The sequence below is a fragment of the Stigmatopora argus genome, chromosome 8, assembly GCF_051989625.1.
Source record: "Stigmatopora argus isolate UIUO_Sarg chromosome 8, RoL_Sarg_1.0, whole genome shotgun sequence".
Classification (NCBI taxonomy): Eukaryota; Metazoa; Chordata; class Actinopteri; order Syngnathiformes; family Syngnathidae; genus Stigmatopora; species Stigmatopora argus.
This window is the reverse complement of record NC_135394.1, coordinates 1,292,590-1,315,745: the sequence shown is the minus strand read 5'-3', so window position 1 is coordinate 1,315,745 and position 23,156 is coordinate 1,292,590. Positions and strand designations below refer to the sequence as shown.

At 39.9% G+C, this 23,156-nt stretch overlaps 1 protein-coding gene across 2 annotated transcripts in view; it reads right to left on the bottom strand.

Annotated features, from left to right (window-relative positions):
* The window catches only part of sox2 (SRY-box transcription factor 2), a 43,425-nt gene extending 26,328 nt beyond the window's left edge, over nt 1-17,097 (bottom strand). The window contains exons 1-2 of one of the 2 annotated variants that reach the window (XM_077608126.1): nt 16,555-17,097; nt 4,538-4,599 (exon numbers count right to left, since the gene is read on the bottom strand). The gene's annotated coding sequence lies outside the window, so the exon portion shown is untranslated. The remainder of the gene's footprint in view (nt 1-4,537; nt 4,600-16,554) is intronic. The other variant, XM_077608127.1, reaches the window with a different exon arrangement.
* Between the last annotated feature and the right edge of the window lie 6,059 nt (nt 17,098-23,156).

The window sequence follows — 23,156 nt, the reverse complement described above, 5'->3', positions numbered from 1 at the left end:
AGTCTCAGGTCAATCTCTAATGGTTGTGATTTTTTTTTACCTTTATTTAACCAGATAAAACCAGTTGAGGTCAAGATTTGCTTCACAAGGGTGAACTGCCCAAGAGGTCAGCAGCAATGAGTTAAAAAGGAAAGGGAACAAACAAGAAAGGTGCAGTATATATTTAAAAGATGTGTGGGAGCAATATCAGCAATTTAAGATTTTAAAAACACAGGCACTGTATTATGGTCTCATGCCTGCGGCAATCGGAATAAAACTGCGCAGGTTTGCACGAGAACCCGCAAATTTGGGCGTAATGGCACGATAACGTGTGAGACTTCTATGGAAACCTGCTGCTATTGACTGTCCCACCGTAACTACTTCATCATCAGGGCGATTTGTCAGATTGATTTGTATACTTGAGAATACCTACAACGTGAACGCAGACACATTCCAAGCGGTATAATCTAGCCTTCAGGCAGCACTTCTAATTTTGCCAGAACTCACCAATACATTGACCTCTTCTTCACCTTCTAACAGGGCCATGATTCACTTGAAGTTTCAAAAGGTCTTTTATGTAAACACGTCAATATAACTGTTGAATAAATGATTTTGAATCTCGAAACCCATAAAATTGTTGATGACTCCAAACATAATTTTAAAATAAATTCTAACAATAATGGAAGCCACTGTAGCTGAAACATTGGGGTTGGAGGAATATTAATGAATTTAATTGTCCATTGATTTAAATTAATTCAGCCTAAATGATGGTAATTCCTCACACATCTGTAAATATTGGAATACACTTACAAAAGACAAGACGCGCCGAGGAATGAGGAACGTAACACAGAGCAAACGAGCTTGTGGCAGACAGTGACAGGTAATAACGTGTTTATTTGAGTGAAAGTGGATGAAAGCGCATTGCTGACTAACTTTATTTTTCTCACCGGGTGGGAATTTCGGGAACAATGGATTTTATGCAACGTGGTTACTGATCTCATTCAGTGTCGTGAGGTGACCTCCCTTGGTGACTTCACATTCTCTGATTCTTAGAACATGGGGGAGAGGTTTGAGACGATAATGTTTTTTCAGGCTGCTAAATGATATAACTCTGATGACATTTCTCTTAATAACATTTTTGCTGACAGTGATCCGATTTCACTCAATTGTGAATAGTGTTTTATTGTAAAACTGGCAGAAAAAAAACATTTGACAACATATTGTCAGTTTGACCTGAAATCCGAGGATGACACACACATACATGCTCGTCCACACATAGACAGCTGTCAGTCATTCTTTTGAGAGCACTGTGTTGTTGGTTAAGTCTAACACTATTCCTCAGCCATGCTAAGCCTATTACGGTATTCATTCACTGCTATTCACAACACACACACAAACATTGCTCCAAACACAGAGAACTTTTCAGTAAGCCTCACATATCCTCAGGCTGTATCACACATCATTCCCCGAACATATACACTCAATAGTATGTCATCCACAAACGTGTACGCAATATCTGGATCTTCTTTTTTCCTGAGAAGTGAAGTGTTGCTGTTTGTTGAGGGTATCGTTTACAGTCGAGGTGCTTGAAGAAAGACACCTCTCCCATGGCGTTGCTTGCGTGTGTATGTGTGTTTTTAGAGTGGGGCTTTGCTGTTTCCAACACCGTTATCAGTTCTATTCCAATGTATTTCTTATCAAGGTGGTGGTGTGAAGGGAGGTGGGGATGAGAGAACCAACAATACAAGCTTATCAAATGTCCTCAGCCTTGATTCCGCCTGTCACTCAAGACCCACATACACACAGTCAAACACACACACACATACACATGCACAGCACCACTAAGAGTGGGCCTTTTTGATTGATAGCTGGCTTTGCCAACAAACAGAGCTGGGATCAACATCCCTGTAGCCTTTTTTCCCCTTACACACGATGCACTGGCATAACCTGTGGTTGGACGTGTGCGTTTGTGTGTCTGAAGTGAGCCAGAACATTCCACAGTAACAAAGATGGGATTAGGGATGCATTAGTTGGCCTTGCAGCACGATTCCTGTCAATAACAGTGACCAGAATGAACGGTGAAGCTTTGATAAGAAGACAAAGGACAAGCGCGATAGCACCAAGAGGAGGATGGAGTTGGGGGTGTGCAAAGTAAGGATCAATAGTAAAGAAGATGGATGGATGATGTGGAGCAGGGAGCGACAGAATCAATATGAAAGGAGGAGAGAAAGTTTTTACAAAGGATTTAGGTGAAGATGGTTAAGAGGGTAATGGGGGAATGCTCAGTGTTGGGGTTTAGGCTAGAAGGATTTGACCACAGTAGGTTGATAATGGCACCGTTATGTTTTATAATGTGTTTTTAAGTTCTTGTTTTTTTTTTTAAGTCAAAACCAATTGTAGAATATATATATATATATGCAGTACCTCAATACCTTGAAATACGAGCTTACTCATGTCTCAAATCAATGTTTCCCATAAAAATGAACTAAATAGCCATATATATATATATATATATATAACTTTGTGAGGAGGTGGTGAATTAATTAGAACAAATAAAATTGTAATATATACTGTTTTTTGTGTTTTTTCAGAGGGTGGGAACGGATTAATTTGTATTTAGTTCATTTCTATGGGAAACATTGATTTGAGATATGAGTAAGCTCGTATCTCAAGGTATTGAGGTACTGTATGTATATATATATATATATATATATATATATATATATATATATATTTCTACAATTGGTTTTGACTTCTAAAAAAAAACAAGAACTTAAAAATACATTATCAAACATAATCATGTGAGCATGAATTGGTGTCCTTTTCATTTTGCCCTGCAATTGGCTGGCCACCAATTCAGGGTGTCTTCCACCTGTTGCCCATGGTTAGCTGGGAGAGGCTCCCTAGTAAACCTATTAAGATAAGCTGCTTAGAAAATGAATGAATGAATACATATAATATATACTATACACACGCAACCTACATTTTATTTCATAGATCAAATGTCCATGTCAAATCTGATTGTTTCCAATATATATATATCTAAACTTATATATTAAATTAATAATTTGGATTTTGGATTAATTTGTTTGAATCTTTTTACCTGCAGTAACCATACATTGTGCTGACCATTGTTTTTTATTACTCGTTTGCTTTTGAAGCAATGGTAGGAATCATAGTGTGCATTAGATTGTAGTAGTTTAAAACAGGGGTGTATATTAGAGTTAATTTTAAGTTTATTCGACTGAAATTTTTACAAGACGTAGGTTTGGGTGGACAAAATTATATATCAAACTAATATATATTTTAAGCACAAATGTATTAATTATAAAGCACTACTTTAATATTATTTGAAATGAATTCAGATCAAGAGTTTAAAAAAATAGCTATATACAAAAATATTGTCTAACCTCTGTTCCTTGTGAAGTTGATTTGTTAGTTTAATTTTTGGATACAATATATTCATAAATATTTTTTCTTTGCAGTTGTGTTTTCATACCAAATTTGAAAACCTAAAATAATTGTACAGTAGCATTGGTGTGTCACTTTTTTTCTATGATTCGGATATCGAGTTCTTTTTGTTTTAAAACTAATATAAGTGTCAAAAGTAGAGCCAAATGCGTATTCTGGTTTTCACTGTCATAATGGCCCACTGAGAAAAAAACAGAACTCCAATGTGGTCTGAAACGAAAAGGAGTTTGACATCCTGCTTTGACCAAGAGATACCAAGAGATGATGATGGAGGGAAGCTGTGAGCTGCAAGAGGGAATACGGTAATTGTTTGACCGTCTCTTGTTAATTAATTTTCCTCATTCATACGCTCTACATGGCCTGGAAGCTGTAGGTAATGATATAGACAGAGGGACATGAATACGCAGAGTGCGATGGAGAGAGGAAGATGAGGCAGAAGGGAAGGTGGTGGGGGGCAATCAAGGGCATCCTGTTACTGTCAGCAAGGCAGTCAGCAGCTAGCAGCCTGTCGCACAACGACACAATGAGGCCCAGCAACAAACAGCCACTTAAAAAAACAGCCTGGCAACAGAGAGCAAATTCAATTAGAGAAGTAATTAGTAGATACAGAGTAAGGCAAGCAAGCTGTGGCGACACCACAAAACAGGATTTAATAGGTCGAATAGAAGGAGGACTTTGTCATAATTAAGAGGCAATCGCCTATTCCCTTGAATAGCTAAAAATACACTGCGCCCTCTATGCAAAACTATTAATTCAATGATCGCAAAACATTTCAGAAAATGATTAATACAACAAATTCCATTTTAAAAGGCTAATTTCGGAAAAGATAGCAAGACAATTGCACATAATGCATTCTGTCTGGCATTTATATTGCTAATTAATTTCCTCCGATAATTTATTGAAGGACTCTTCCCTTCGTTCTCCTCTATGCATGACTGAGTGTTTATTGCCTGTGAGACGGGATTCACTGAAACAGCGCAGAAGCTGCTGAACAGAGCTCGAAACGCCTCCTCCCCAAACGTCGTTACTCATGAGCAAAAAAGGAACAACAAAATTACAAAACACAAAAAACACTACAGCTTCTTACCTTTCCACCTCATCACCCATGTATACTCCCTTCGTTTCCAGTATTTTCCTTTCAACTTCACACTAACACAAAAACAAAGGACAGCAATTACATTATCATAGACGATAAAGATGTGAAACAAAATCAGTAGCTCATTGATTCATTTTTCTCTCACTTGGGAAGAGAATAGATTACGATGGGGGCTATCATTTCGCAGTGGCAGTTTATTTCCCACCAGAAAATACAAAATAAAAATTGCTCGCTCCCTGAACCAAAGTTATGACAGCCCACTTGAATGCAAATCAGTGAAGACAACAAGGCACATATAAAAGAATTAAAGGTAAATTTCTCCTAGCTGGCCTTTCTAAAGGTGTAAAACAACATTATCGTTTGCCACCGAGCCTGATGTTGCTGTCGCCCCATCCGTGTTACTGTCATGATCTTGTCTGGAAGTAATTAATCTTAAGAACCGCTCGAAGGTGTAGCGACTCTTATTCGGTATTTTCTCATCAGCAAGCATCCTTCGAATGCAGAAAAACTACAGTCAAAAGATTTACACCGTAATTTCTTGAATTTCCTAAAATAAATAACAGATGTGGCTGTTTTCATACCTCCACTCACCAGGGTGTAAACATGACTGATAATATGGGAACATTTTTATTCAGGGTCGTGGGGTGCTGTCGCCAAATACGGGCAGTAGGTGCGGGACACACGAAATGTTGATTGTTGAAACATTTTAATATTTGTTCATTCATTCATTCATTTTCTGAATCGCTTATCCTCACAAGGGTCGCGGGGGGTCCTAGAGCCTATCCCAGCTGACTTCAGGAACCAGGTGGGGAACACCCTAAATTGGGGGCCAGCCAATCGCAGGGCACAAGGAGAAGAACAACCATTCACACTGAAACTCATACCTAGGGGCAATTGAGTGTGTTCAACCAGCCTACCATGATTGTTTTTGCAATGTGGGAAGAAACCGGAGTGCCCGGAGAAAACCTCTGCAAGCCCAAGGAGAACATCCAAAATCCACACAGGAAGATCGACCTGGGATCGAACTAAGGGCCCCATAACTGTGAGGCCGACATGCTAAGCACTCACCCGCTGGGCCGACCATATTGATATATTATTTATTCATTCATTTTCTTAACCGCTTTATCTTCACTAGGGTCATGGAGGGTGCATGAGCCTATCCCAGCTGACTATGGGCCAGAGGCGGGGGACACCCTGAATCGGTGGCCAGCCAATCGCAGGGCATGAGGAGACGGACAGCCATTCACGCTCACACTCATGCCTAGGGGCAATTTAGAGCAGAGTTTCCCAACCACTGTGCCCTGAGCAATGGTCAGTTGTGCCACGGGAAATTGCAAGAAATCTCTCATCTCATTTTCTGAACCGCTTTATCCTCATTAGGGTTGCGGGGGGTGCTGGAGCCTATCCCAGCTGACTCCGGGCCAGAGGCGGGGGACACCCTGAATCGGTGGCCAGCCAATCGCAGGGCACAAGGAGACGGACAACCATTCACACTCACACCCATATCTAGGGGCATTTTATAGTGTCCAATCAGCCTATCATGCATGATATTGGAATGTGGGAGGAAACCGGTACCTGGAGGAAAGCCACCCAGGCCCGGGCAGAACATATATATATATATATATATATATATATATATATATATATATATATATATATATATATATATATATATATATATATATAAATAAATACATATATATATATATAAATAAATACATATATATATATATATATAAATAAATACATATATATATATATATATATATAAATAAATACATATATATATATATAAATAAATACATATATATATATATATATATATATATATATATATATATATATATATATATATATATATATGATTTAAAGTTTTAAGCCAGCCTACCCTGCCAATTGCAGTATTTAAAAAAAACACCATTAATGATATAGGTGATGGAAATTACCACCTTTCATTCCATAGTTTTGAATTTCAACAAGAGAAAACCATTCTCAGTTTTTTATTTTTTTTTATTTGTTATCTTTGTCATCAAAATGAAATGAAAGGCCCAATCCGAGAGCGGAGTTTAGGCTGTGACGATAAACTGAATTTCCACATTCGTTTTGAATACATAGTTTCTCAGGCTTGGTTAAAAAATGAGAGGAAGATCTCCGTATGGAGAATTTGCATATTCATCTGTGACCGTTGGGCTTATTTGGTACCCCATTTTGGAGTGATGTGAGCGAAAAATATCCACTTAACCATATCATCTTGACTGATCGGGACTCATAAACCAGGCAATAGGCTGAGAGGGGAGGATAACACTAATGTGGCCTCAAATTTCTATGCAGGACTAGTTAATGCCATTCACTGAGGAAGGTAGCTGATCGACTGGGGAGCAGAGAGAAGTAAGGGAAGGAGATGGACATTAAGTGGCCTTCAAAGTCTGCAGCCGCCGATTTAAGAGCCAATTACTTCTCTAATGGAGTTAATACCAAAGATGAGATGGGAGGAAAGGAAACAGCGAGGATGCGTGTCAGTGAGACAAACAGCAGTGGGAAGAACGATTAAAATTTGTTAATCTGATGGGGAAAATCATTAAGCATCAAACATACTCTAATGCATCACCAGAAACCAAAATGAGACTAGGGAGCAAAGAAATATGGTGCAAAACACACATATCTCGGTCTCATGATCCATAGTGTTAGAATGCAGATTATAACTGTGATCTCTGGGCTTATAAACGATTTAGCCAATTACCAACGTTATCTAAAAACGCTTTAATTTACCATTCAGAGCTGCCACAGGGGCCCTCAGAGCTGTCAATGAGGGTGATTAGAGCCCAGATTGCAGTTTCTGAGGGCCCAAACATCTGCTGCCAGATTGACTTGGAGATGTCAACGCAAGAAAAGAGCTCCTCTTCAGAGCCTGGCATCTGATTATCAAGGAGAAGACAGGGAGAAGATAAAGAGGATGAGAATAGAGTGGAAAGAAGTGGAAAGACCTGTATTGGTTGCCTGCCAGCGAGTGCAGCGACAAGGAAGGCCCATCTGTATGCCCTCAAACTCAAGGCATGGCAGATGTAGACGTAGATTGATTTCCATTCAGCTGTCATGATACCCATGCAGAAAAATGTGCATGCACACACACAAGCAGAAAATCATGGTGTTTGATAGCTCCGTCAAGTACCCAGGCTGCCGTTGGCTGTCACTTTGCCAAGCTTTTCCTCTCCTTCCTGTCATTTCCTCATTCTCCAGTCCTCCCTCTCTCTTCCTCTGCCTATCTCCGTCAACGAGTACAAGCAGCATCTAAACGACACATCTGGTGCTCAAATTAAATCATTTACCATCCATAGAGAGACGAGACATTTACTGACAATACAGCCGGTGGGGAATCAGTGGGCTTTTCTCTCACACAGCTAACACTATATTCTCGACTTGCATCTGATTAGAAGTCAATACAGGAGGTACTTTCGTTTTGCAGCATGCTGTTAATGAGAGGATTGAGAATGTAATGGAGTGGGATGATCTTCTGCCATTGGGCTTTAACGCTGCCTTTTGTCTCTATTAACATTCATTAATTTTCCATAACCGCTTATCCTCACAAGTATCCTGGGTGGTGCTGGAGCCAACTATGGGCAGTAGGCGGGGGGAGACCCTATAATGGTTGCCAGCCAATTGCAGGGTACATTCATGCTCACACACACCTAGGAGTAATTTTGAGTTTTCAACCAATGCATGTTTTTGGGATGTGGGAGGAAACCGGAGTACCCCAGGAAAACATGCAAACTCCACACAGGAACGTCTGAGCCTATAATTGAATCTTTGATCTCAGAACTGTCAGGCCAACGACTCACCCACCGTGCCACCCTCTATTAACAAAGTATACACTTTTTTTCATTCTCACGTTTTAAAGAGCTTAAGTCATCAAAAACTTTATCTGATGCCGTGCTGGTCGTCCAAAACCCAAAGTTTCCTAGAACACAATCAAAAGTATCCCAAGCAAGATTTTAAAGTAATTTACTGAATAAATGTATAGATGGCAATTTAAAAACTGTTTGCATTTTTTTAAGAGAGCCCCTTTGTTATAAAGATAATTTGACACCTAAATATAAATAGAGAGCACTGAAAATAAATAATTATTACAATAAATGAGCAGTTTATGTCACAAACGTGATAACAAAGAAAGTGGCTTCTTCACCCGGCATACATACAGTGCTGTAACAGTACATACTCTAGATCACGCCTTCATTGCAACAGTAACCTGTCAAATGACTCAATAAATGTTGCCCAGTCTGAACAGGCACAATTCACATTTGGGCACTTGCTTACAAAAGTCTGAACAGTCAGCCCTAAAAATCAGATATGAGGACAAAACACATTGGAGTCAGACATGCCTGCAGTCTAACCCCGTCTACCCCAGGATTGCCTCAGGATACCCCCGGAAAAGGTGGACGGCAGTAGAGAGTAAAGTCTCGGCTTCCTTCTGAAGCTGCTGCCCCCTAAATCCAACTTCGGATAAGTAGGAGTACCTTTATGGATAATATGTAAATGTATAAGTAATAAAAAAAACTCCAGGAAATCTCTAGCAAGTTTTCTCAAAATCTCCTCTGGCATTTATACACAATTTTGCGCCTTTGATCCATCTTGCACATCTTCTGTTTCTCCAATAAACATTTTACTCATGAAATATCTAATGTCTATCATTTTATATATTCATTCATTCATTCATCATCAACCCTGCTTATCCTTGTCAGGGTCGCAGGCTACTGGAGCCGATCCTAAATGACTTTGGGCAAAAGGCGGACTATATCCTAGACTGGTCGCCATAGTCGTAGGGCACACATAGAGACAGAGAACTATTTGCTCTCACACACTGCCTGCACTGAAGTCATGCCAAAGAACCAATGAACCATTGGTTCACTCGAAACGAACAACCATTCATGTTCACAATAATACCTAGGGAAAATTTAGTGTTCAACCAGGCTCCCATGCATGTTTTGGGATGTGTGAGGAACCCGGAGGAGCCGGAGAAAACCCATGCAAGCCCAGAGAGAACATGCAAACTCCACACAGTGAGGACCCACCTGGGATCGAACCCATGACCCCAGAACTGTGAGGCCGACGCGCAAACCATGCATTCACCGGGCCGCATATTCATTCATTCGCCATGGAGTTCACTTTCCAGACTTCAGTGCGGACAAGCGTGGGATTGATTCCCGCTCGGTGGAGTTGCAATTCTGAGTGTGAATGGTTGTCTATCTCTGTGTACGCTACAGCTGAGTGGCAACCAATCTAGGGTGTAGTCTGCCTTTTGCCCTAAGTTAGCTGGGATGGGTTCCAGCAAGCTTTTATTTGTGTAATACAGCTGCAAAAAGAATTTGAATACCAGAGAAAACCAATGTTAATATTTGGTACAGTAGCCTTTGTTTGCAATCACAGAGGTCAAACGTTTCCGGTAGTTTTTACCATGTTTGCAAACAGTGCAGGACCATGCAGATCTTATCTAGATTAGTCACGTTTCTGGGCTGTTGCTGAGAAAATATCCCTCAGAATATTTTGTATTGGGTTATGGCCTGGAGAATGGCTAGGCTACATCAGAACATTGATATGCTTCTTAAGGAACCGGTCCTTGGTTTTCCTGGCCGTGTGCTTGGGGTCATTTTGGAAGTCCTAGCCACGACCCATCTTCAATCCTCTGAAAGAGGGAAGGAGCTAAGTAAGTTATTGGCAATTTCTCCGTAGCCATTCCTAGCCCTTGTGAAGGTGTACAATTTTGTCTCTGGTGTCTTTGGACAGCTTTTTGGTCTTGGCCATGGTACAAGTTAGTCTTACTGATTATATGGGGTGGACAGGTGTCTTTATGCAGCTAATGACTGCAAACGAGTGCATCTGATTCAAGATAATAAATGGAGTGGAAGTGGACTTTTATAAGTGGACTAACAAGATGGTAAGAATTCTAGCTGATAGACAGGTGCTCTAATACTTCTTTTCAGCAGAATCATCTAAATAAATCCTTAAAGAATCATATATTGTGATTTCTGGATTTTTCTTTTTAAATTATTTCTCACAGTGGACATGCACCAACGATGAAAATTTCAGATACCTACATGATTTCTAAGTGAGACAATGTGCAACTTAATAGGGTATTTAAATACTGTTTAAACTGACTGTATGTATCAAAATGAACTTGTATATGTGTATATGTATATATATTTTTTAAATGTAACGGGTGCCCAAACATTTTTTATGCTTCCGTTTGTTTAAGTATCATGTACCATACATCTTGACCCATTCACTATCATGGCGTTATAAAAAACAAAAGAAAATAACAATGACATATTGTTGCATCCCGCTCATAGAAGGTCATTTAATAAATCAATTCCCATATCAAGGCCAGCTCAAACAACTGAATAGAAGGCTAGTCAAACTTTGTCTCCTGCTGACTTAATATTTTAAATTCAACAACGAGAATGTCATCTAAGGAATAAATAGATGGTGCCACGTAAAATTGTTGACGAGGAGAACAGCCTGGGAATGGACTGACCCTTGTGAAATCCGTGCAAATTATGGGAATTTTTTGGTTATCCAACAATATATTTGCTCAGCATGGGCCTTTGTAGGTTTCTGCATGGGTCTGTGGCTACTGGAGAGACTATGTAATCTGTGTTGGAGAGAAGAAAGACAGACAGTTGAAACTGTCAAAGAGGTCGCACATGTGTGTAGGGCAGCAGTTGACCCAGTGTCATTTCGGGAGCCTATATCGTTCCATTCCCTAGGGCGAGGCGGACTGAAACATTAAATCAATTCATTCATTTGAACGGATCATACTGTTTCTCCCCCTTGAGATGTCTAAAAGCTTTGCTCCATGCTGGTTTGGTGACATTTTCCTAAAAATGGAGGAAAGTAGCTCGAAATTAAAGCAGGCAATGACAAAATAAAACGACATGAACACTGTATTTTTTTTAACGTATAATTATAGTAAAAAAATAAAAAGTTGTTTACTTGAAAAACTGTTGGACCTAAAATGTGCTTATTGTTCAGTTCACATGCTTTTAAGATTGTTTTGGTATTATTCCATTGACTTGAAATGAACCGTGCAGTCCTCTTATATTTGTGAAAAACTAATATGTTAGAACGTACTTAGGGTAAAATTACCTTTTTGTTATTCTAAATATACATAATCAGACTTCAATGTGAAGTTGAATTATGTAATTTCTGGAAGCATAATGGTGAATGTTAGCATTTCGTGTTTAGCAAGAAGTCCTGGTGTGCAACATGTATGCTGTCTGCTACTCTTCGTACTTTTTCAAACTTCTTTGTTTCAATGGTTTTGCAACATCTTACACATTTGGAGTCTTCCAGTGTGGCAATGATATCATTCTAAATTCTCAAACTGATTTAGTAATAAATCCTGCCGTTCTGATTACAGTTTGTTGGTGGCATGCTCCAAATCAGCTTTTCCATAAAATCCTCTCTGACAAAATGTGACAAACTATTGTTGTTCTTTGTCTCCATATCACTCTAATCCTCTTTCTCCTGCTCAGCCAATCCCCATTCCCCTCCATACCACCATCACTCTGCCCAAATGAAGGCAAATGCCTCAGTACTGACCGCTGTCGACACACACAAATGCACATACACACAACTATCGCTTGCTACAGTATTTACGCCTTACTGTGGGGCTAATCTGTATGGTGACACTTTGCATATGGTTATGAGTCCATGTGTAATGGGGAGTTCGCTTGGCTCATACTGGGTATTGGCTCGTGTGCATTGTGTATCTTAGTGTACATGACAGCCTCAGTTGGACTTAGAAGAGGACCAAATGGATTTGGATATTTGTACCCAGTTCAAGAATGGTGCATGTTGGCTGTTTCTCAGGTTGACGCGCACCCCCCAACCCCGTCTGTGTTTGGCTACTGTCGTAGGTATGCTGCGGATCAGTTTAAGCCTTACAGACCTATTGTTGTGCAAAAGCCCCATGCTCTCTCATCTTTTATAATCTCTTTGTTTGATGGTAAATACATCCATGCTTCTCTAATTTGCAAATACACAGAGGTCAAATACATAGTTTTGTGAGCCGAAAAACCACTGTATCACAATCACTCCATTTTTCTATTGCAGCAACCTAAAAATCACTGTAGCACTGAAATATTAGAGCTACAGTCATACTTACGAATGCCTCTATGTACGAAATGTTCAGGTTACACATTTTTTTATATGCGAATGAATGACTCGAGATACGAAAAAGTTCCAAGTTACAAAATCCCCCAAAAAGTAAATGAACTAATTTCCTTATACGTTATTTCATTCTGAAAATATTGTCGCGGATGCATTGATTCTCACTTAAGAATATCGCTACCCTCTACTGGGCTCTCATTTCATCATTCATCTCATATAATGACAATAAAAGCATTCAATTCAATTCAAGTGGCTGTCTCACAACAACCACTATCCATATTTCAAGATTCTCTCTTACATATCTGTCCACCTTGACTAAATGCTCCCCATATTAATGATTGCAATTCACCTTATTAAGCGATTAAAAACCATACAAATGCAACGCGGAACATATTTTCACACACACACTCATAGTGCACAGGTGAAAGTCTAAAACGGAGTATAAAGTGGACGGCTTTCTCCCCTGGTAGAACGTACTCTTGCCGCCATCTGGCGTTCAAACACGGGTATTACGTCTTCCATAAAAATGGCCGCATTTAAAACTATGGCACTGGGACGCCTCACCAAAGAACCATTTCTCGTTTTTTCTTGGCAAAAGTTTTAAATGTTGCTTTAATTTTTGCATTACGTGAATGATTTCAATTTTTTACTTCTTAAACTTGAACTTCCTAGATGAACTTTAATAGTCCTTTTAAATGGGACACATGCTTCCTTTGTCAATTCTGGAACCTCAATCCAGACAAATGTGATGCAGAAACATTCTTTGAAATGGCCTGATATTAAATATAAAAAGATACGACTGCTACTACAGGATGATATTGCTATCTTATTGAATAGTTTATCCTCGCAGAAAAGTTTACTTCATCCAAAGTGTCTGTCCCTTAGCTATATTACCTTCTCCTCCTCTTTCCTCCATTCATCTTAATGTTTTTGATAAAACACCAGGCATAAAAGGAGGCGCACAAGAAGGAAGATGTGCTTTATTTTGGCCAAAGCGGATATCACCTAAAGGACAGGGATAAAGAGCTGAATCTGCTATATCTGCCTGCTGAATCCGTCTCTCCGCTCTTTGCATTAAGATGATGTCCGGCTTCTTTTCAGACCCAACCACTCTGAACGGTCACAGAGCTTTTTTCCACCCCAACACACCCGCCACACTATTTTCTCCATCCCACCATTACAGCCACAAAACCCAGTTTCTAAGCCCGCTGATGAGCATCCGTAACAGCCCAGAGGGGATACACTAAAAAAGTGTGCGAAATGGAAGGCATAGAGTGGGAAAGTGAGTGCGCAGAATTAAGTTGAGGGTGATGGAAGAAGGGACAAAAGGAGGAGAGAAGACACACAGGAGGAGATGAGCAGGACACATAGGGGAGGCTGTGTCTTTAGGAGGAAGCCAGGCGGCACTAAGCATCTCTGTTGCTGCCCAGTCAGGCCTGTCATCCCCAAGGCCACAAAAATCATCCCTCCTCCATCCACCAAATCACCTCCTGATTGTTGACTGCCCTTGCCTTTAAACACAATTGAACTACTGTACTTTTGGGGACATTTAAGAACATTGTTTGCCGCCAATCTAAGATGCGACTGTCTCTCATCTACTTGCCTGTTCGTGTAAATGTGTTTGAAAAGTTATCATGACAAAATATTGCTATTTTTTCTGCTCATGACCAGTAATCAGTTCTCTTTTTAGGGCTCTTATTTTAAGTTTGCAATCCAAGTAGTATAGCCATCAATCTATTAGACGGAACACACAATTTAGCACTCGCTGTTGGTGCATTTAGAGAATCACGCCCTGTATGTTTGGGACAAGAACCATTTGGACATAAATCAAATGCTGACAATGTAAGTGGCACAAATCATGCACACAAATACATACGTGTGTCATTCCTGTATCACTTTATGGTCCTGACAAGAGTGAGATCACTGAGATCAGTTGACATACAAAGACACACATCTAGAAACGCAAACACACGCGTGGCGTGCGCACACACGCAGCGCGTGTCCTCAGGGCTAATTGCTAGATTGAAGCAGATTTTCCTGTTCACTTCAGGGCTGTAATTGTAAGCAGAGAGAGTAGAGAGGAATGACAGGGCTTCAAGCTGAGAGGACAAATCACCAGGGGCCACCAATTATGATGCCTCTGCTAGCGTGTGTGTGTTTGTGTGTGTGTGTGTGGGTGGGGGGGTCAGTTCTTATGTGCTTGTGTATTGAGGGTGAAGGGTTAAGTCAAACATATCTCAATTCCAGGTTACTGTGGTACTGACCTCAAACAGCAACATATACTCACTTCATCTGCTCTCTCTCTCTCTCTCTCTTTCTCGCTATCTCTCTCTCACTCATACACACACACATATATATATATATATATATATATATATATATATATATATATATATATATATATATATATATATATATATATATATATATATATATATATATATATATGCATCATTTGTGCAAAATTTGGTAATTTTGTTATTGGCAATGTGAAGTTGAAAACTGAGTGACTGTGAGTGTTTGATGGCTCTAACTGCCTATATGAAAAGGATAATATACATGTTATAATAATGTATAGCCTATCCCAGCCAACTATGTGCACCAGGCAAGGAACATCCTTAATTGGTGGCCAGCCAATTGCAGAGCACAAGGAGACTGACAACCATTCACTCTCATAGTCATACCTAGGGGCAATTTAGAGTGTTCAACCAGCCTACCATGGATGTTTTTGGGAAGTGGGAGGAAACCGGAGTACCCGGAGAAAACCAACGCAAGCCCGAGGAGAACATGCAATCTCCACACAGTGAGGACTGACCTGGGATCAACTCTCGACCCCAGAACTGTGAGGACGACACCATAACCACTCAGCCGCCAGCCGCCTTGTCATGTATCAATAGAGCAAAAATGTAAAAAATCAAATTGTATAGTCATCTGCAAAGAAAAGGTGAAATTGAATAGAATTGAATGTTTTTATTGTCATTATAATAATTAAATAACTGAAAACATATGTTATATTCTACTTTCTTTAAAGTATCCACTTTTTGAATGAATTACTTTTATTAAATTTATTTTCTTACCCACTGAAAGCCATGAATAGGTGTGCCTTCTAGTTATCGAGATGTTGACAAGCGGTGCGAGAAATTTTATGGTTTTATAGTTATTTTATTGGTATTACTGAAACCTATAATGTTTGTTCTAGGTTGCCTTTCTAGTTTGGGATTGTAATCCAATTCGATGTATCTTTTTTGTTCCTTCTTCAGTGTGCATTATTTTGGCTGGTGCGACTTTAACAAAATCAAATGGAAATTAATATATAATGTATTGCTTTTTAATACATTAGCTTATCAATAGGAAGTCAATTGGCTCATACTATATATTATCATCCTAGAATGTGGATGAAGATGTCTGCAGTTTGAATGTGTAAATGAGCACAGAGGTGCAAGACAGTAGCGTAAACAATATTTGTACTTTCTTATAGAGCCTGATCTCCCTGCACATGCCTCCATGCTGACCACTCAATAATCTGACTGGATTCCTTTCAACAAAAGGGCAGTCAACATCAGCTCACTGCCTCATCATCACACTTCATCTCTTTAACCTCATGACTGAGTCACGTAAGACTACAGGACAGGCTGAACTCACACTTAGAGAAAATAGCAATGCATGCAATGAGCTTGCACAACAACAACAATTTTACTGCAGTAAACATGGAAAAAAAACATACTGACATCAGTGCAATGAACACAACTAAAACATTTTTTCATCTTTGATTTGAAAAAGGGACAAATGTGCAGAATGAAAGCTTGTGAATAGCCAAGTTCAGTCAAATCTTTCAGTCCTCTTACCTTTCAGTGATGTCACGCTGGTTCTCATGACAAGGCCTGTAGTCCTGTTCTCTGATTGGACGTCAGCCGTCAGCACTGGTGTTCCACTGCAGGAAAATGAAAACACAATCCACTGCTGTGATGCTTCTCTCTCTCTGGACTTTCTAGACATCCTTCCAAGAACTGATCCAATATTTCTTCTAAGGAAGGCTTTAATGCCCTTAGCCAGCTTGAACTGACAATACATCTACGTGCATATTTTCTTGTCTATTCGCGTTCGCAACTATCCTTGTTCCTCATTCTTAGCCTTCGTCACTTTTACCTGGGCCATCCCACTCCAGTCCTTCCCCTTAGCCGCGACCTCAGTCGATTACCTACGGCAGGCCTATATCTGTAGTTCCCTGCCGCTTTTCCAGCCTGCCTTGCCTGCCTCCCTCAGCTCCAGCTTTCTACTCAGTGTTCAAGGGGAGAGCCAGCTAGGAATGCTGTGGCTCTAGACGTTTTGTCCAAGCCCTAGGTCTCTTTCACTGAGCCAAGATTAGTTCATACAAAAACTCAACAATACACCACTGAAAGCCATTGTTGATATTCAACATTTTTCACATAGCGGAGCAGAATAGACAATGTGGCAGCCGGGAAAGTACGAAGTGGACTTGGTTTTCTGATGGCTGATGGTATCAGAGCTGAGTGAGGGCTTTAATCCTTTTGTATACACACATGCACACACGAAGCAACACAAATACATGCACACACATGCACACACACAACACACACTTTCAACATCTTGGAGAAGGTAAAATCAATAATGCCTGTCTGTGTTCGAATCAGTGGGTGGGTGAGTGTGATAGGGAGAATAAAGAGAATACTCTTTGTGGCCCTGTGTGCATGCACATGCTTGTGTGTGGTATTTGACTATGAATTTACATGAGAGGTTCATGTGAAAACATTTAATTAATGTTTCTCATAGCACCAGAAAACAATGTGCTTTAATAAAAAGATGACACAGGCAATTTTGGAAGAAAAATGTCTCTGTAATATGTGAACATATCGCCCCGACTCCCCATATACCATACCAAACATCCATCCATCCACTAATCAATTCATCCATCATCCATCCATCCATCAATCCATCTAACCATCTAACCATCTATCCATCCATCATCCACCCAGCCACCCACCCAGCCACCCACCCATCCACACATCCACGCATCCATCCATCCATCCGTCCAGCTGCCCTCCTGCCAGTCAACCCACCAAATTTACCTACTTGAGCACCTATCCACGCAATCCATCGAGAATACTACTAACACAAAAAAAAGGATTAGGCTTGTCCTATTGTCTTCTTAATTTTAAAAACACTCACTTGCATTACGATATGCTGGAGACGAATAAAGTGCTTTACAAATATCTGATCTTTTCAAGCAGGCTTTGAGCTTTCTTCATTTGAGCATGGTGTTTCTTTTGAATTTGAGTACCTGATTATTACAGGGAAAAATTATGCTGATAATGGTTTGTAATGGGGGGAATACACAAAACTGAACAACCATTGTAAACAGTCCGTTTCATCTATCCCCCAAAACAGAATGCAGCATGTATTGAGTGAATCAGAGCTGGTTAATGCAATCGTCATGTCATGTAGCACTCATAAATCATTTCCTGTAGACAGAAACATTTCATAAAGGACTATTTAAAATGTTTTGTAACATTATTATCCATAGAGTCAAAGTGAGACATCTTAATTGTGTGCTAATGATACGTAATGAATGTCATCAGCCCAGAGGCTTCAGCTAACGAGCTAAATGAACTGGCACTAATGGGCCCGTGAGCTTATCTAAGCATGTACATTAGCTAGTGACATAAAGGGCTTATTTTCTCCTGACCGAAGCAACCATGTTGTATGTGACATAACTTTCGTCAAGTCTGTCATTGATATCCAACTTATTGTTTTTTTTTTTACTATGTATTTAATGTATTCTTAAAAAATAGCAAGGATGGATTGCAAGAAAAGGATGTTCAAGAATCCCAGACATGAAAATGACACTTTTGACTCATCACAAAAAGGCTGCAGTAAACTACATATTTCTGATGATATTGCACAATCTTTATCCAGATCCCAAAATATCCACTTTCCCGGCTTTACCATTATCCCAAATTCTGAGAGGTAGCAGAGAAGAGGAACTAGAGGAGAAGCAAGGGAGGCGATAAATCCTCTCTCTTTAACATTTAGTTTTTTTTCCTTCCAATAGAGCAATTGACAGGTGATTGATGGCTATCTGTGCAGCCTGACAAAGATCAGCATTAGCATATATCAAGCTGAGTACAGTACAACTGAGGCAAGCGGTAAATTACATGTTACCACTGCTCCTGCTTTCTCTCGCTGCCTCTTCACAAGCGATCCCATTCAGACTTAAACTAAGAAGGCAGGAAAACAAAAAAAGTATGCTTCTTTCTGTAAGCCCAGTAAAACTTGACAGTTTCTTTTGATCAACATGAACAAAAGGCATGCGTACAGACACACAGCACACAGCACACAATTGTCGCTGGTAATGACATGCTTCCCGCTGCCCAAAGTGCCCCTGTGCAAGGCACCACCCTTCACTCTGATATCATTCATTTAGTTTTACTCAAGTGTGCATTAAATTAAGTTATTGGAAGGTCTAGTGGGGTTACAGTCCACAATATTAGCAGGTAAACACATAAAAATATCCCATAAGAGTGTCCTTTTGTGTTATTTGTTGTGTCAGTTTTTTTTATGCATTCTGAGATGTATAGCAATGACGGTGCAACATTTTCATAACATGTTTTTACTTTGATTTATTTAACAAGAGACAGCACATATTAATGAGTATATTCATATCCATGTTAATGAATATTAACATGAATCAGATGGATTAGATAAATATACATATTTAAATATATATAGGATTGTGGCCGAGGTCTAATTTCCATCTTTAGTCCCTTGTGCGTTGAAAAGAAATGATGAGATATATTATATATACACGTTTACACACACACACACACACACACACATGCACAGACACAGATGTAGCGCAGTTCTAGGCTGCGTTGTGATCGCAATTTTGTTCGTCCAGCAGCCAGGCTACAAAATGATTGGCAAAGAGGTTCAGAGATGGGGGTTCACGTATGGTAATTGGTATGGAGTTCCACGGACAGAGAAGGTGCTTTGGCTGAATGCACTCTTTTTGAAGGGAACTACACAGTCACCTCTAGAGTTAGCCTTTGTTGATGTGTTGGAATTTTTTTGTACAAAATCTTGCAGTGGAGGCGGGGCTTTGTGATGGAAGATTTTGTAAACTAAGAAGGGCCTGTCTGACGGGTGGAAATAAACAATAGACAGTTACACTCCTGACCACTAGTTGGCAACATATTATAATGAAGGCCATATGTTGTTAAAAAAATAAAACAAAAATGTGTTTACTTTAGTACCAAATGAGATTTCAGAAATAAATTGATATAAATGTACTGTTAGATCCAATTGTATTATTTTTATCCAAATATACAAAAGTCCCAATAATCGTCTTAAAGTATAGTGTTGGGATTAATAGGAACCTAATCGAACCGTGATATGAATCATATCGCCAGATATCAGGCAATACATATCCCTATTAATTGTTCTATCACATCCTAAATATAGTTATTCTTCATACACTTGAACGACTGTAATAACATTTGCAGACCATATATACCCCCTCTATGGATTCACACACTGGCCTTGTCTCCTCTCCCTGAGTATTTTCCTGCTTCTCCCCCACTTATGCCAGCAATCTGTTCTCTAATTGTTCATTCATGGTGTGAATCTTTAAATAGGGGCCCTAGCCTGGCGCTAAGATAATGACTCACTATGTGTTGTTAGCTTCCATGGCAAAATTACTACTTGGTGCAGATCCATGATGGGACAAAGCTACATTAAGAGTGATTAGGCTTATGTCTTCTATACAGAGTTGTTTTGCTGTTTAGCAAGAAAGAGAGGAAATCTCCCTTTTTTTCCTCCTCGTTGCCTCATAGAGTAACGAGGTATAATAAGGGCAAAGTTGCTTTGTGAAAGTTAATTTCATGCATTCAAGAATATATGTAATTTTTTTGTTTCATGTTTGTTCAAAAAATGTGCACTTGTTGCTTAGCATGTGTTCAGAAGATAGAAATAAAGAAGGAGAATAAGGAGGAGGAGAAGGATGATGAGAAGAGCAAGTCATTAATAAATTCCGGGTTATAGGATGGAATAAGGCAGCAGGGTGGAAAGTTCATAGCTGTCAACCTCGGCCAATTGCTCCCCTTATTAATGATTGCAATTCCTGTTATTAAGCGATAACAAACCGTGCAAACACAACACGGCACATATTTACTCACATAGGGCGCACTTACAAGTCTAAAATTTTCCTCAAAGTGGCCGGGGTGCCCAATCAGTCAGTGCGCCTCTTGTATGCACTAAATTCAAGATTCTGTAAATCTGTATATCGCTAACAGCTTGACTACGTATATGGCTACATTGCTTGCTGACGTGCTATTTATATAGTGAAAAGGCGGACTTGACTGACACGCAGATCACGCTCAAAGCATGACAACATTAGCAATCAATGATGACGTTTTCGTCTGCTACCAATGACGATCCAGATTAGCGGGAGCCTATCCCAGCTGACTATGGGCCAGAGGCAGGGGATACCCTGAATCGGTGGCCAAACAATCACAGTGCATGAGGAGACGGACAACCATCCACTCGCACACTCATTCCTAAGGGCAATTTTGAGTGTCCAATGAGCCTACCATGCATGTCTTTGGAATGTGGGAGGAAACCGGAGTACCCGGAGAAAATCCGCGCAGCCCCGGGGAGAACATGCAAACTCCAAACAGGTGGGCCCACCTGGATTTGAACCCAGAACCCCAGAGCTGTGAGGCCGACATGATAACCACTCAAGCCGGCGGGCGGACCTAATTAATTCAGGTTGGAAAAAAAACTAATTAATGTTTTACAGAAAATCAACATATACGTGTGCACGATCTTGGAAACATTTTTATTGTAGTATGTATTGAATACACGGGGTCAGTACAACTCAGACAGTCTCATTCCATTTTTCTGATTGCAGCCCATTAGGGTCTTCAATTTCAACACAGAGAACACAAATTTCACATCCAGGTTATTTACATTAGCTGTAAAAATCCCTTCATTAATTCATTTTCTGAACCACTTACCCTCACAAGGGACGTAGGGGGTACTGGAGCCTATCTCAGCTGACTTCCGGCACGAGGCGGGGGACAACACCCTGAATTGGTGGCCAGCCAATCACAGAGCACGAGGAGATGGATAACTCATACCTAGGAGCAATTTAGAGTGTTTAACCAGCCTACCATGCGTGGGAGCGAAACAGAGTACCTGGAGAAAACACATGCAAGCCCGGGGAGAACATGCAAACTCCACACAGGTGAAGCGACCTGGGATCAAACCCAGGACCCCAGAACTTTGAGGCCAACACACTAACCACTCAGTCGCTGGGCTGGCCAGAGTACAAATCAGCAGAATTTTTGAAGGAACTTTCACTGTGACAAATAATACAACTAAATGGCCTATATATTTTGCTTCACAAGATAGACATGTGCTTGAACCTCAAATATTGTATTAACTCACTAAATGACCAAGTCATCAAAATATCCACTACCTGTTTTATTCTGTTACGAGGATTTCGCACAATACGATGAAATCTACATTCATCTAATTTTAGTGACATTCAAGATAATGTTTAAAAAAGTTTCTCCATCAGACTACTCAGTGACCTCTGCCAACTTATTGTGCACCGTTTTTTTAAACTAGGGGTCATATTTTTGATGTTATCTACTACTTTCAATTAGTCATTTACTCACCAAGGTTAATACTCTCAACACAAATTACTAGCAGTAATCTTCATCAAGCCAAAGCGGTTGTGTGGGAAAGAGGAGTGACAGCAGGTGCTAAAGCCTCAACCAACCGAGGTAATACCAGCTGAGCCCCATAAGACAGGAAATGCCGGAAGGAATACTCACTGTGCCTACTTAATGAATTATGTACTTATGCTCAAGCAACTACATAGCACACATTGCTTACTCACTCTTATACACAAAAGGCAGGGATGCAAAACAAAAGATGCATGTTAAATGCAGGAGCTGATCGTTGGCAAGCATTTACATGAGAGTGCCGCACCACAGCAACTCGTTGGACCTTCTTAAATCCCCCAGAAAGACAACTGTCAGCCCCCAGGCTCCTGTTTTCAAAGTATGTGTTTGTTAGCTAAAGGAGACACCATTTAAAATTCAAACTACTACCTTTAGACCTAGTGTGACGATTCACACGGCATAATAAAATCTGATAAATCATTCTAAACAAGGGAACGATAGCTACATGCATCCAGATGCTAATAAAAAAGCAATTTAATGCGTAGATTTTATGTAATTAGATCAGACTAAAATTAAAAATATATTATATTAGTTGATATAGTTTCAGGGCTATATGCACAGTAAAAAAATATTCAAAAAAGTGACCATACACTCACTGATCTAGACATTGTCCTGGTAGAGTATTATTGGAGCCAGATACAAGGTATTTTATTTGTAATCGGGTTAGAAACCCAAACTTA